Here is a 12,908-nt window from a genome sequence, read left to right as displayed (position 1 = left end):
GTCATAGAATCCAGGGTTATGGTCCACAGCCAACAACCTTCCATGTCAGTGTGCCATAATATGTCAATAACTATCTGCGTTCTAGTCATTGATACTTCAGACCACCTTTGCATTGATCTGGGCCTCCTCCCATCATATACACAAGCCTATTTTTTTAAAGAAACAATCACCTGTCTCCAATTTTAAATTCCCTTTATTCTGCAACCACAACCACCTTTTTGAGATTGATGGTTACATTTTATTTTAGTCTGATGATGTTGTAGTTATTTTCACTATATTCATATTTCCTCATTCAGTTTATCTCCCTAAAGGATTTTTAGTGAAGACTGAAAGGACAAACTCTCCCACGTCCTCGGCATTCCACACACACTTCCTGTGCCTCGTTCTGACATTGATGGCATGCTGACATTCTCGCAGCGACGTTTTGCGGATTGTGGCTAGATTGTGTTAGCTAACATGTCAAAGTCAGCTTAAAGTCCCCGAAAAAAATATGCCACCACCTTTCCAAAGCATCTATAGTCACACCTCAACACCTAAACCATCTGTCAGAAGTCATAAAGAAAGACATATGACTAATAAACCTAAGGCAGCAGTTTGGATACTGTCAAATTCCTCAGTAATGCATGTTTGAATGGCTGTAATTCATTTATTCAGCAGTTTTGCATATTATGAGATTTGCATACAAATGAGCGCCTAAGTTCACGAGCCATGGAGCATGACTGTCCTTAGTAGCAAGCAATACTGAAGGAGGACATCTTTAAAAAGCAGCAACCATTATCTTAAGTATTAAAAAATCATGACATTGCACAGCGTAAATCCCATGCACAATTGTTCTTTGCTTAAGATGGTGTTGGGCATGAAAGTAAAGCCACATGGATCCCTGCAGGGGCTTAACAACTGGTTCAGTAGTAACAGTACGGACCAGAGATAATGCCCCTGTAAAGCTGACAAAGTCTTCACTCCATTACCTTTCTTTAAACTGTGGATGACTTAAAACATGTCGAGCCACAGATTATCTGATCACTGCCTCTTATGAGATGTTCCAGCTGTGTCTGCAGGAGAATAGGGGACAGGCAGAAAATCCTTAACCTCATTAGACACAGAAGATTCAACAGCGCTGTGGGAAATTGCTCAATCAGACCAAAAAGAGGCTCGCACGGCCGTCTGTTTTCCTTTGTGAGTGTTAAGAATTCAAGAGGTGGTTTCTTGTTTGTTATTTGCAAATACTGAGACAATTTCCAGCCCAGATGTTCAATCAAACGTGCCATTGTCTAGAACTGGAGTGGCCCGTAGCAAAAGTCTGCAAAATGCCCAATATGTTAAATGCTGCCGCTAAATCAGTGCCAGTCCACGGAACTCAGCACAGTGAGCAATTGTGCAAAGTGGTGGAGGCAGCAACAGCAGAGGCATCGTTCTCCTTCCGCTTCCTCCCCGACAAGTGTTTCACAGTCCCTCAGATCTTGTCCCAGCCAAACGGAGGAGTTCATCAATTGCTCTGCTGAATTTCCATCCATCTTTGTGGATGATTTCCCCCGTGGTCTCTCTTGTCGAGAACAGGGAGGGTGGGCGTTTCTTTTTTTTCTTTTTTTTTTCTCTTTCTCTTTTTTTTATTTTTTTATCCACCATCGCCTGTCTGCTCTGTCGCCTTGTCTGAAAGGAGTCTTCCAAAAGTGTGATTGAGCGCTGAGTTAAGTGGTTGACGGCAGAGAGGTTTCTTGGCTCCTTTGCCTGATGAGGTGAGGTAGGGCACAGATGCCAATTTCTGCACAGGCAAGCAGATGCACTCCGCACCAGGGATGCTTTCCTTTCAATTAGTCCCAGCAATCAATGCAATCTGTGTTTGGTAATCTGCTGCACTGTCGTTCCGGCGGGGGAAAAACACTGTGAAAAAGAAACACAACAGAAGAAGACCAGGCAGTGGGAGAAAAGTAACTGTGAGAATCAGTAAGCATATAAAACTATGGAAATAACTGTTTTGAAATGAATTGAAATGTTTTTGCATCGATTGAGCTCTCCTGGCTCACTGCAGAAAATTGCATTGTTCTCAAAGTTATTCCATCACCATATGTTGCTGCTAGCAGGCCAAAACAAACAGTGAAGGAGCATTCATTCACTTCAGTGTCATTATGCGCAAGAAAGGGCATCAAGAATATGGATGTATGTGTAGATCTGGAGCTAGCAGGGTTAAGACCACTGGAAAAAAATCTTTTGATAGTGATGCTTGTGATTCGTGTTGTGGTGAAGCATTTCTATCTGGGCTGAGGATGCAAATGCTCGAAAACTTTTCTGCAGTATCATTGTTTTCCATTGAGGTAGCAAGTTACAAATAAAGTTTTCTTGGAAGTTATTGTTTCTCACCTAATTAGTAGAGTCATATTTTTAGAACTAAGAAGTATGTGTTGTACAATGGTATAAAGTTTTATTTTTCTCTTGGAAAAAAAGAGGTAATTAAATTTCTTTGAACCAGATCAGCGTTGGTCAGTCCACCGCCTTGGTCCAGATTGAAATACCTTAATAACCACTGGATGGCTTGCCATGAATATTTAGCATCACAAGCAGGTCAAACCTTTCACGTTTAAGTTAAATATGTCAACATCTGCTGGACGCATCGGCACTAAAGTTGGTCCAACCATTCATGACTCCCAGACAATGAATCCCAAATGACTTTGGTGATCCCCCGACGTTTCCTCCCCATTGAATGGATCGCCATGATAATTTTGTACTTTAACATCATCCATTTCTTTTTCCTGTGCAATTTAGACAGCTCTCACCAGACAGATTAGTGGATGATTATGCAAAAAGCCTGGACTAATGACTACAATGTTTAACATGGTTTTTTAAATGATATATTTTATGCAGCGGCCACACATGAAACTTGTGGTAAGGTTAAGGTGTGGTTAAGTTTGGAAACTAAAACACTTGGTTATGGAAATGTGCCATAGTCTAGAATTCAAGCATAAAGGGCATGAATGAAAATCAATATATTTATTGCTTAAAACAATCCAAACTAATAGTTGAACTGTAACAGGACACAAACTTCAGCTCCCTGCCCATCCACCACCCTGTCCTCAATACTGTTGCTTTCCTTCTCGCTAAATAAAGTTGACACTACTTCTTGATTAGACGCTGAATGTTGGCATTACATGTAAATTGTGCACTGCAGAATTGTCTGATATGAAGCTAATGTCCAGGGATGTGGAAATCCAGTTAGTAAGGAAGTAGACCAAATCTGTGCTTTAAATAGAGATAAATAATGTGATTCTACCAGATTCAACTGGTGTTAAAAACAAACAGATCCAAGAGACAAACATAGCTGATGTGTTTGCAGACGCCACACTGCCGTAGATACAGAACATCTTAACGGGAACAAATGGAAAATGATTCTAAAATATATGATAGTGACCTGGTAATACCCAAAGGGACAGGCAGCTCTTAGCTGGTGCTTTAGCACAGTTTCTGAGCAAATAGCAACGTTTTGGAAAAACACCTTTGCAGAACAGATATGGTACTTGCTGGTGTTATTCCAGTGGAAAAGGAAGATAGTTACTCATATAGGATATGGTGGGAACCCGTTAATTTCATGGGAAATGATACAGGCATTAACAATATGTAAGAAATGTACTTACTCTACTTATAACACTATATATGCTAAGTTGCAGAGGTGGCACCAAGTTTATGTTGATTTTAAGAAGCAGAATACGTAGAGGACATAATATGAAAGCTCTTACACAGTTCGTCTGGGAAACAAAATACCACAAAGATCAGCATTCTGAGGAACACTTTGCAGTATTCTACCTCATCGATCATTCTGCAACACACTTTCACAAGACTGAAATCCTGGTTATCACAAATCCAAAACCAAACACTGCACAGCATCTTTTTAAATCTACTTTTACATCTGCAAAATGTCAGCTTATGTAAGAGATGACAAGTTCTTTCTTCAAAATAAATGGAAGATGACCGGCGCAGAAAGGGGGTTGTGTTTCAGCGTCGAGCGGCCATTCGAATCTAAACTATCAAAAGGGAACAAAAAAATAAGAGCGCATTGTATCCACAGATTACCATATCAGTCTCATCAAACACATGCTGGATCATCACAATAATGTACATCCATCATGATCACTGACACCATCATCTCCCGTGAGCAGACACAGGGCATGTCTCGGTACTAATTTCACACTCAGGACCTCCCTCATCGCTTTGCTTTATATTAAGTCACACTGCGGAGTAGGAGTGAAGCGGTATGGTAAATTAAATGAAAAGTGTTTGTTGATGCTATTACTCTAAAACAATACAGATAATGTCACACTCCAGGTGGCAGCACACTCATTTATTATGTTTGTGTTGCCAGTTTTAATTGCTTCTTTAACTCTTTCTCTCTTGGTGTCATCCACTCAGGTGAAATAGTTGTGCCTTTTCTTTTTCATTATACTTTAGCAAAGTATTTCTTGAGCTTATTGCAGCAAAGAACTCCACATTAAAGCAGATTTGGTAATAGCTCCCCTTGGATTATTACAAATTTAGAATTTACATTTGCACTATTAAGATCATACAACAGCATGTATTTTGTTTAAAGCACTGCGGTGAATCAAATAATGAAGAAAATGTAACTATTTTTTCCTTTTGGGAATCCTGAGTGATTCAACCTCATTATGTGAAACATAATGTTAATAATTTGAGAAGCTGCAGATTATGCATGCACTCATTATCGAAAGACACCCGCTAACATACTATTCTAATGAATAGAGTGCATACACTCAATTGTTGTCACTGCCATTTGTGCTACATTAAATATTTCCACTCCTGCTCAGACCTTGGAAAGTATTGCTTCAATTTTCTTGTTAAGATTAATGTAGTTTAGCATTGTCACATGGTAACTACATTCTTCACTGTCATGGCTGTGTGCAGAGGAACATCTCCCTTGTTTACGTGACTGGTAGCCATCTGGCCAGAAAGTGATGGAAAATCCATTTTGTTTCCTCTCCAGGTGTAGACCAGCAACCAAATCAATTAAAGTGTGAGAGCACACTTACAGGCACTTATTACCATTGTCAAGCTCTGAAGTTGCATTATATGACATTTGCATGCTCACAGCATGACAGTGCATCACTTGTGCACAGCATCTGTAGTAGAGTCCATGTTAGTTATCTTTGGCTGTTATCTTTTATTTTTTTATTGTTTCTAAGTGTTTTTCACACTGTATCAAATTACAGTTCAGCTCAGTTCATAACCGTTCATAACTGTTGGACCTCCTAATGAGTTATACCTCCCATCCCCACTGTGTTTTCATATTTCATTTCATCATGCCTTTTCAAGTCTGTCACATCTGGATATAATCCAGATGAGGTTTAATACACTTGTTTACAGTTGCACAGTATATCTTTGTTGGCTAAATCATAAATCTGATTACAGTCTACGTCAGGGGATGGTGGTAATGCAGCTGGTACTGCCAAAACATCAGAGGAAGAAAACTTGTTTACATACAGCAATGCCAATCAAGCTAGCTAACGAGGATCAAGAAACTAATACATGGATACATGGATGAAAAGCATTCATAGGAGCCACAGAAAAGTTTCTAGAAAATCTGCAAAATAATTTGAAAATGAATATGCATTTACATCCACTACTGCATTAGGAGTTGGGTGCATCAAAATAAACAGCAGGTGGCGCTAAGTCTCCCACTGGGCGCCATTAAACCACTTATAGAAAAAGAGGCCACAATAAGATGGTTTACTTAAAAGAGCGGCAGTCATACCACAAACAATGGAAAACCACATGGGCTTTCATTCATCTCTTCAGTGGAGCAGATGATGTAAATAAATCTTGACATGTATGCTTCATGTACATCATGATACATTCACTCAGGCTGCTTCCATTGCACTTTTTGTCACATTTAATTTTTGTCGATGCGCTGACATTCACATCTCAAGTGTTCAAACATTTTATTTTTGTAATATTTGGACCTTTGTTTCCAAATATCAGGCGTTTCCACTTGTCGTCTTCGTAGGCTCGCACAACACACAGATCATTCAGGGGTTGAACTGATCAGGGATCAGACGAGCTCGTTGTGCCTTTCAAACTTTACCTTTGTGTAATCATGAGACAGATACATTCACACTAAGCTTCTTCTTTAGGTAATAGCTACTGTATCCCAAACTGCCCAAGATGCATGAAATGGTGTGTGGGTGAAAAGTGAAGCTTTGTAATTTTCTCAGAAACCGAAACATTCATAAACTGGGTTTTCTGTGCATCAGTCTGTGGTAATTTGATTCAACACAACTTTATTTATTTGCAAGAACCATATGAAAGTAATTGATAACTGAGGCACAATGTGCACAGGTCACGGGGTTGATGATCCAGCGTTAGTAATTATGTCACTCAGAGGAAGCGGTTAATCATGTTATGGTCATTTCTTTACAGTCAAACACTCTGTACATCCTCTTTCTACACTGACAACCTTGTTGTAAAGGTCACTCCAGACACATCCATGTGTGACTGTGAAATGTCAGTCAAAGTGTGCAGCCTGAGTGCACGTTGACTCATCTGCTCTTCAGTGAGCATTTACAGGGAGAGTGAAGGACGATATTCAGTCGTCAAATTTTGGGCACATTTGAGGCTGGAAAACCTGCGACTGTGTTCACGAGAATTTCAGATTGGAATACACACAATCAAAAACACACACACACACTGATTTATTATTTATATTGCTGTCATTGTCTCTTTGTTCTCATTATGCTAACAGCCATCTCAAGTCCCCGGTGCTGAGAACCGAACCTCTCAAAGCTTAAAACCCCTGTCAAAATTCTAGCTGGTAAGAAATCCACCACGGCACAGCTGCACGACCGAATCACGCTAAGATGACTGCGTTTCTCAGACGCATGTCTCCCAGCCCACATTTAGCATGCTCCTCAAGGGCAACCTCTGTCACTGCCTTCTCTCTGTGCTGCTGTCGTCTTAACCTCGCACTCTGGTTACAGACGACAAGAGAAACGCTGGACCAAAACAGGAAGAGAATTTTAAGCTGTTTTAAGTAGTTTTCTCTCCCAGGTTTCCTGCAGATTCCTAATAAGCATCTCACAATAAAATGAAGAGTTCAATGCACATATGATGCATGATGATAGACAAAAACATCAGTGCAGTCAGTTCAGTTATGACTTTCTTTTTGGGCAGCAGGTGAAGAGGAGCAGTTAAAGACATCCCCGAGGAGCATGTCATCAAAACTGCCTCTGATTTTCACCTCTGCTTTGCAAGCTCGACATATCACCAGCCTTTTTATCAAGTTCATGTTCATAATGAAGCCCAACATGGGCCGGCGCTTCATGCGTTGGGTGAGTTTCATTTTCTGTCAACGGAAAGGAGCTTTTCGAGTGAGGGGTGGGTGCACTCATTCAGCTGACACTGGCAGATAGAACATACGTGTCATTTTTAGGCACTAAAATACAGCAGCCGCATCACCCTGGGCATCTATTTGAGAAGAGCCTGTAAGAAAATTGGCTGTCATTCCTGCTTAAATTTCACATTTTGCTGTCTGAAATCAGTGCAGCCACCTCAGATGTGGTGCTTCCGTACGAACTCATGAATCATCACACAACTACCAGTCTGTCCAAATGATGTTCTGGAGTCAGTTACATTCCTCTACCTGCAGGTAGTGATGAATCAAGAAATGAAGTGCCTGCCTAACAGCAGTGACTGGTTGGTTTGTTAAACATGAGCATCTTGTGAGCAGTTTACTGACATAATGTTGCAGGATTTCTGGAAATTGGAGTTGAGTTTGCTGTGGTGCTCGCTGCCATTTAAAGCTGGCAGTGCACCACAAAGCTTCAACTGTGCTGTCTTTGTTCTCTTAAAGCAAGACTATGTGATTTTTTTTTTTTTTTTAAGAAGACATACCACATTCTTTGTCTTAGAAATGACAAGTTGAATTCATTAATAATGAAACACACCATTGCTCAATTCAGTTCACTCAGAGGTCTTGCTGCTACAGCCTCACTTGTGTCAAGGCTTGCTGATAACTGCACAGATAAAGAAGAACCAAATGTAGACACAGAGACAGGCTTACAGGCCGACTGGTGAGGAAGCACACACGCACACAACAGGATTCCATGTATAGGGAACCGCTATTACACAGAAACACACGATCCTTGCAAGGCTGGTTACAGAATGAGGCGCAGGTGGAGGATGGCAGTTCTGAGGAGAATTCATGGGGCGGGAGAAATGAGAAAGGGGGGAAGGCGAGGGCCGCGGGGAACTGAGGAACAGATCGTGACAACTCGATCTGCTATGACCATTAATTAGACCATTACTTGTGCTATTACTACACTCAGTTTTAGTTTAAGTATTTCCCTTAATTTCAATTTGTGGCCAAAATAGCCGCCGTTAAAACGTGACATGATGGGCTTCTTTGCCTGGAGATGCTCCGGAGTCTTAACCTGAGCCGTGCCGTACAACAGTGGCAGCTGTTCTTTCTTTCTTTTTCTTTTAACACAGTGGGATCGGATCGGTATTAGGAAGGCAAAGTAGTATCAGAACATATTTAACTAAAATACTGATAATGTAGTAAAAACACAACCTGCTGACGAACAGTCAAATATTGTGAAGATTCCTACACTGTGCAAAAGTACTATAGAGAGGAGACTGTGATTTAATAAACTAAGTAATTAATTAATGATTAAGTAATTAGATGAATGAATGGAGACATTGTTTATTCTCTGTGTAAACAACAAACAGAATGATGTGGCATTATAATTGAGCATTGCATTTTTATTTATTTATTTTTTTTTTTAACAAACTGCTGCTTTGGCTTGGTTTTGGTCATTAGGCGTAAATGTATGCATAAGAGCCTTTTTAAATTGTGTCTCCTTGAATCATATGCAAGCCATCTCTCCAAGGGCCCGAGTTCAAATGAAGGTCTCACACTTATAGAGCCAAGTCGCTTCTCCTCTGGTGCTCGGTCCCGAGAGGCAGCCGCTGTATTTCACAAACAGTCTGGGAGCTCGCCACTGTCCTCTGATATCGTGTCTAGGGAGGCAGCCAGACAGCAAATGAAAACGCATTACAGCACATCTTCATGTCTTGCGGTCTGCGATGACTAGACTCAATGTGAAGGGAATATTTAGTTCCAAATGTATCAGCAGGTACGGCCCTTTTTTTTTTCCCCCTCCTTTCATTCCACGGAGTGACAGGAATTTATAAGTACGTGCACTTGCAGCTTTCAGTGAAAACACACATTCATGCCAAATTCAGGCAGGATAAATGAGATTTTCAGTGGTTATCTGAGGTTAGAGTCCCTCATTTGAAATAGGTCTTTGATGTGTGACTTGAAAACAAACATGCCCGACAAAGGGACAAGGCCGTGTCCTTGTCACTTGCATCAAGTATGTGAGATCAGTACATTTTCTCATTAGGAAACCAGCGCTGTCATCCATTAAAATAACTAAAAACTGTAGCCAGTAGTTTTTTTCCCTCTACATAATCCACTCGGTGATACTGCCAAAACCTTCATCATTACCACTGAAAAACTATTCGGCCCCGCAGGATTCTAACCTTATCACGACCTGGTGAAAAAACTGTATTCAAGCCTAACTTTTAAAATTCGGTATGTCAGCATCGGGAGCTGCTCCAGACTCAAACCAGGGACAGAAGGGTGCAAACACGCATTCAGCCAACGGGGGGGAACTGGCTGAAATCAGAGACTTCAAGGGAGAGATAAGGCCAGCAGATAGCAGGACTGGAGGCAGTGTAAGGTGAAAGTGAGTGGGTGCTTTTCAGAGAGACTCAGCACAAAATAAAGGAGCGATAAGAGATACTGAGAGAGAGGCTGCTCATCAAATAAACTCGCACAAGCACGGCAAGACGAACGGGATATTAAGAAAAAAATATCAATAGGAACTTTGTGGTTTTGCCCATGTTTTAATTATTTACCATTCATCCAGTTTGGGGAGCAAAATCCTCAACATCAACTGAACAAACACAGCCTGCATGGCACACACAACGATAACACACGATACTTCTCGACTATTTATACTCCTGAGTTTGAATGTTCTGCAACCAAGAACAGCTTGTTTCCATCACACATCAAAAATTCCTTTTTGGTCTCTTCACCCTTCAAGAATATATTATTTGTAAATGACAAATCGACATTTTCTTTTCGTTTTTTAAAAACATGGTATGAGCAAAGATCTGCACATTGTTTTGCACATTTGCAGGAAAAACCCCCCAAAAAAACTCAGATACAGACCTTCATCGAGTTATTGAAATAGCTTCAGTCGGACCATGACCTTCTCTGATGCACCACAGGTGTGCAAAAGTTCTGCTTCGTATTCAAGGAAGTTGAAGGTCGAGCAGTTTTCAAATCACGTCTTTGTGGGGAAAAAAAACAACTCCCATCTTACACCATTGATTCAGCACAGTTCAAAGGCCTGGGCCGCACAGTATTTAATGTGGTGACATCAGAAGACATCGCCACCATCTGTGGATGCGCTCACGGGGGCGAAGTGAATCCTCAGAAATGATGGAGTGCAGATGGTGGATGGTACAGTGCAGAGACAATAGAAGGGATTGTGACAGACTAGCACTAGCATGAGGAGAGAATATTTGATGAAACTTCTGTGTTACTTGTATCTATATATTTTTTCACATATAGCACATATGCACATTTCAGACTGTGAAAAGTTTAATGCAAAAACAACATTCACAGCCACATTAGTTTTTCTCTGTGTGCATGGCTGTCAGTGCAGTAATATGTCTTGTACTGTGGTTGCATGGGTGATAAAGTATTACACTGTGCAGAGGCAGGAGGAGGATTTATTCCCCAGCAGGCAAATTTGAAGTGAACAGCACGGGATGACTTGGATGAAGTTCCCACCACAGACCTCATCCCACTGGACATCTGTGGGGGAAGTGACACAGTGTAGCATCCAAGTAGCGTCTTTAGTGTCTTAAAGTTAAATTTTATGTGAAATAGTATTCCTTTTATACAAACTGATCCCACCGTATGTTTTCTTTTTGAAGTAACAGATTAGCAGCAGGACTGGAGACACACACAGACACACACACACACACACACACACACACACACACACACACACACACACACACAAAAAAAAAAAGGGAGCGATAACAGAAAACCTCCTGTGGTTGAATCTTGAGAAACTCTGTGTCACTCTCTTACACACACTCACTTGTCAGGCAGATTATGGCCTCTCTGCAGTTGGAGAGTGAAACAGTATCCACTCACTCGCTGCGCACACACGCACAGTGCCTGTGAGGAGAACTGTTCTCATCACGCCTCCGCAGCTTGCTGCGGGTTACCTGGTACAGAGGCATAATTAGACCACATTAGTGTCAGTCTCCTTGTCTGTATATGTGTGTGTGTGTGTGTGTGTGTGTGTGTGTGTGTGTGTGCGCGCGCGCGCCCGCGCTCGTGTGCCTTATAGTTTACTCTTCTGCAGCTCCATCATGGTCAGTGATAGTCTCTGACTGTAACAACATCCCGGGTTTTAAATTAAAAGCACAGTGAATTTATAGGCTAATATATCAGGACAAAAAGTTAAGGGTTCTTTGTTTCCCATCAGTGTCTATTATGGATAACAAGGACACCTCTGAACTGCAGACCTGGGCATAAAATTGCAGTTGAATATATATCCATATATTTAAAACTGCTTTTTATATGAGTTTGATTTATTAAATCAGACACTTAAATAGCCTAAAAGTGCTCATGTGGCCTGAAAGCGAAGATAAATCAAGCACGTGATGAGTATTTAATAGCTGCTTTTTCCAGGTCGACTAAAGATGTTTCATAATGTGTGATATCATCTTTGTCTCTTTGTGATGTGACCGGACAGAGAAGACTTTAGGACCATGGCGCCGAAGTCCTGGCCGGTGCCAGCTCTGTGAGGTGTGGAGGATTATGTCCCCTGACAGAAAATCCCTAACATTGCCGAATAATATTTGGAGACATGTGCTTATCACACATTAGCTAGTGGTTTTCACACTGCATTAAGTGCTGAGGCCCTGAAAACGACTTCCTAGGGTTGTGTTTCGACTCCTGTCAGCTTGGTCTCTGGATCAATTTGGGCTGAGCTAACAATCCAGAAATGACAGAAATAATTCCTATAACTTGGGGGGGGGGGGGGGCTTGTGATCAGTCTGACTCAACGAATAATGAAGTGCAATTTTTTTTTCCTGATAATATATGCTGAGTAAACACATGATTTCTCCTCTCCCAACTGCAGATTTTGTCTCTATCAAAAAGGAGGTGGAAGTATTCTTTCAGCAAGAAAATGTGGACACGCTTCCCCCCTAATTCATATGCTCAGCGGTGATGAAATATTCTATTTGGATTTGAAATTCATATCTCATCCCCGTGCTCAGCCTCACCCTCCCCTCTTTGCCAAAACCCATGTGAGTTCCTCTCATACATTTTAAACCAAATATTCACTCCACACTAGTTGTAGTCATTGCAGGCCATGAGACATGAAGATGTGCTGTAATGTGTTTTCATTTGGTGTGCGGTTGCCTCTCCTGACAAGATATCAGAGCAGAGTGGCTGACTCCCAGACTGTTTATGAGGATGCAGACTCTGCCTCTTAGGACTGCTATTTTAGGTTTAGGGCTATTCAAAAGAAAGTAAGAATGTCTTTCTGGCTTATTTGCATCAGCACAGGGCCAATACTGTTTTATGAGATTCCCTGGCCGCTTCGTGCAGAAAAGAGTAATAAAAAAAAAAAACATTAAAAACAAGTTCCAGCTGTTAGTCCTGATGTGAACACTGCAAAGAAATCTTTTCAAGTCGTTTTTTCATTTATTGCTTCTTTTGCATTTTATTTCTACGTCCCTTTTATTCAGCAGATAGACTGCACGCCTGAATGCCACTAACTCCGAAAATGGGCAAAGAGCCACACCCTCAA

Source organism: Seriola dumerili, unplaced genomic scaffold, assembly GCF_002260705.1.
Source record: "Seriola dumerili isolate Sdu_G_001 unplaced genomic scaffold, Sdu_1.0 BDQW01000105.1, whole genome shotgun sequence".
NCBI classification, from domain to species: domain Eukaryota; kingdom Metazoa; phylum Chordata; class Actinopteri; order Carangiformes; family Carangidae; genus Seriola; species Seriola dumerili.
The sequence above is the reverse complement of the archived record's forward strand: the minus strand, read 5'-3'. Positions refer to the sequence as shown.